Here is a 3,710-nt window from a genome sequence, read left to right as displayed (position 1 = left end):
CCCTTTGCAGAAAAACAGCCCCAAAGCATGATGTTTCCACCCCCATGCTTCACAGTAGGTATGGTGTTCTTTGGATGCAACTCAGCATTCTTTGTCCTCCAAACACGACGAGTTGAGTTTTTACCAAAAAGTTATATTTTTGTTTCATCTGACATTCTCCCAATCTTCTTCTGGATCATCCAAATGCTCTCTAGCAAACTTCAGACGGGCCTGGACATGTACTGGCTTAAGCAGGGGGACACGTCTGGCACTGCAGGATTTGAGTCCTTGGCGGCGTAGTGTGTTACTGATGGTAGGCTCTGTTACTTTGGTCCCAGCTCTCTGCAGGTCATTCACTAGGTCCTCCAGTGTGGTTCTGGGATTTTTGCTCACCGTACTTGCGATCATTTTGACCCCACGGGGTGAGATCTTGCGTGGAGCCCCAGATCGAGGGAGATTATCAGTGGTCTTGTATGTCTTCCATTTCCTAATAATTGCTCCCACAGTTGATTTCTTCAAACCAAGCTGCTTACCTATTGCAGATTCAGTCTTCCCAGCCTGGTGCAGGTCTACAATTTTGTTTCTGGTGTCCTTTGACAGCTCTTTGGTCTTGGCCATAGTGGAGTTTGGAGTGTGACTGTTTGAGGTTGTGGACAGGTGTCTTTTATACTGATAACAAGTTCAAACAGGTGCCATTAATACAGGTAACAAGTGGAGGACAGAGGAGCCTCTTAAAGAAGAAGTTACAGGTCTGTGAGAGCCAGAAATCTTGCTTGTTTGTAGGTGACCAAATACTTATTTTCCACCATAATTTGCAAATAAATTCATTAAAAATCCTACAATGTGATTTTCTGGATTTTTTTCTCCTCATTTTGTCTGTCATAGTTGAAGTGTACCTATGATGAAAATTACAGGCCTCTCTCATCTTTTTAAGTGGGAGAACTTCCACAATTGGTGGCTGACTAAATACTTTTTTGCCCCACTGTACCTGATTTCAAAGAAGAGCTTGTGGGGGGATGTGTGTGTGTGTGTGTGTGTGTGTGTGTGTGTGTGTGTGTGTGTGTGTGTGTGTGTGTGTGTGTGTGTGTGTGTGTGTGTGTGTGTGTGTGTGTGTGTGTGTGTGTGTGTGTGTGTGTGTGTGTGTGTGTGTGTGTGTGTGTGTCCTGCACTCCCAACAAGGAACACTGCATGAAGGAACACTAACTTCTTTGGTGAAACATACATCCTGTGACTGCTGCAGCTCATTTGTTCTACTAAATCCAGGATTGTCATTTTATTATAGGCTACTTTTGACCCTAAGTTATCTTTTGTAACACTTAACATTTAAGTATACAGTACTTTGTCAAGGGTTTATAGTAGTTTCTCTTCCCTCCCTCAATTTTTCCTCCTCTTCTTCCTCCTCCTCCATTTTACATTGTAGCCTACCCTCTGTTCAAAATGAGAGGGTGGATTGGACACAAAAAAATTATAAAAGCTTCAGAAATATTCCTTTGATGTTTTTTTGTGTGTATTTTTTCTTGCTTACATAGCAGTCAATGGACTAATAGCCTCACACAAAAATATGTTTCGGTTTCTAAAATGTCTGAGTTATAGCATCTCTTCCTCTTCGTCCTCTGCAGCCTGTTTTTCAGACTAAAGTATCAGGCCATGTCTGAGTGAGTGTTCTGCTAAAGCAAACAGGTGTTGCTAGGTTGAGGTGGATTACACACCAGATCTGCTCCTATCTTCTATGCTCACTGCCAGGTGAGAAGATGACAAGAGGTCTCACTGCTCCTGAGAGGGCAAGTCTCCACATCCTACCTCATCACTCTAGGCTCAATGTATAGATTTAGTAAACAGTTTCATGTCCAAATATCTGTAATTTCTTCAATGTTGGGGTTAAAGGTCATGTTCACTTCAAATAAATCTGTTTAGTATACTGACTGTCTGTATTGGGCTATCATTTCAATTCCCTCATGAAAGGTCTGAAATGTTGGTTTGTTTATTTGTGGTAGAACATGGAGATCAACAAAGTTTAGCAAAGTTGATTTTGTAGCCTACACAATTCCAAGACGTTCATTAGCCTGATAATAATGATATTGATTGATATTGGCATTTGATATTGATATTTGATTTTGATATTTTATATTTCGGAATTGGGAAAGAAACCAGAAACCCTACCTAGCCATATTATCATGTAAGACCAGCACGTGTACGACTTAATTTATAGAGCAGGCGTGCGGGCGTGAAGGAAGGTTCCCGCCAATGGGCAATTGTTGAGCGCACGCACCTGGACTGAGGGCATCACTCCAATCAGCATGAACAATACGAAGAGCAATTGATATTGCCGCTCGAGCTCAAACACAGCACAATAGCTTGCCAAAAAGTGAAACAACATCAAATAGGACTCTTTTTTTACAACCAAGTGAGTTTGACGCACGACGCGCTTCTTGCTTTGATGAGATGAGAGAGCATAGAATTAGCATGAATAATGTGTGAGTGCGCGTTTTAAGTGGGCCGGGTTAATTTAACTCCAATGTCTCTTCTTAGAATAGACTACATTATAATGTTTGCTGTAACTACAGCCACACGTGTTATTATGTAGACGATTGCTTAGCATTGAATAAAACGAAGCACAAACTCATTTGTAAGTGGTTTTAATAGTGGTGGGAATTTTTAATAAATGAATCCATAACAATATACAATACCATACCCTACTTAGCCTACCAAATACCAATAGACTAGGCTACTTATTATAAGCCCCGGCCATAATATGCCTACTTTTTTAATGTAGTTGTTATAAAGAGAAAATTAGAAGGCCTGATCAAGCAAAATAGACTGTTATTCCTTTCCTTATGCCTAGTATTAGGTGATATGTCCAAATTATACAGGCTGTTGTATAAAAGGCTATAATATACAAGCTATATTCAAAGCACACAGCAAATATATATTTAAATCATCCACGTTTTTCCCTGATGGAATAATTTCTCCATATGTTTGCTTGAACCTTGTCCTCGCCCGTGAAGCTGTCCAATACCGTGGTGCTGAAACAGCGTCTACACTCCAGTGATGTGCGCTGCAACATTGCCGTCACTACAGCCTCCGTCGGAGTGAGCTCTCCTTTGGGGTGCTTGTAACAGATACACTTGATGAAAATTGTCAATCTAAGGTATTGAAATTAAGTCGTGGCATTATTTTACACATATCAAAGACGTATATTGCAATGCTGGCATGATTTGTCACACATAGGCTAATAGTCAATCCCCGTTCAAGTAGTGTGGTCTCTGAAAGCTATACTACCTATATTAACCTATTCTTGCTCTTGCATTTCCCATGCACAGCGAAAATAAAAATCCTAGAGAAAACGCAACATAAAAATAATCATTCAGTTTGGGCGTGCTTCAGATGATAGCCTACTAGGCTTACATAGACTATGCGTTAGTGAGGCGGGGTTACGAGGGTGGGGGTCTCTTCTATTTAAAAAACGATATTCTTGAATGGGGGGAAAGTAGACTATCACGTAGACTAAACATTAGAGAAGTATGGTGCTACATTTATATTCCTCTGTATGTTTGGTGCACATGCATTACTATTACAGTAGTATTCATTGTCACCCCTACTAGCTTGAATGAAAAAATACAGGGATATTTTTAGATATAACTTTCCCCTCCCCTCTGACGCTCCTTCTCTCCGCGTGTCTCTCTCGGGACTCGAACATAGACCCTACCCCGTGGTATGTATGCTCGTTGACG

Source organism: Salvelinus alpinus, chromosome 12 (assembly GCF_045679555.1).
Source record: "Salvelinus alpinus chromosome 12, SLU_Salpinus.1, whole genome shotgun sequence".
In the NCBI taxonomy this organism is placed as follows: domain Eukaryota; kingdom Metazoa; phylum Chordata; class Actinopteri; order Salmoniformes; family Salmonidae; genus Salvelinus; species Salvelinus alpinus.
This window is presented reverse-complemented; position numbering follows the sequence as displayed.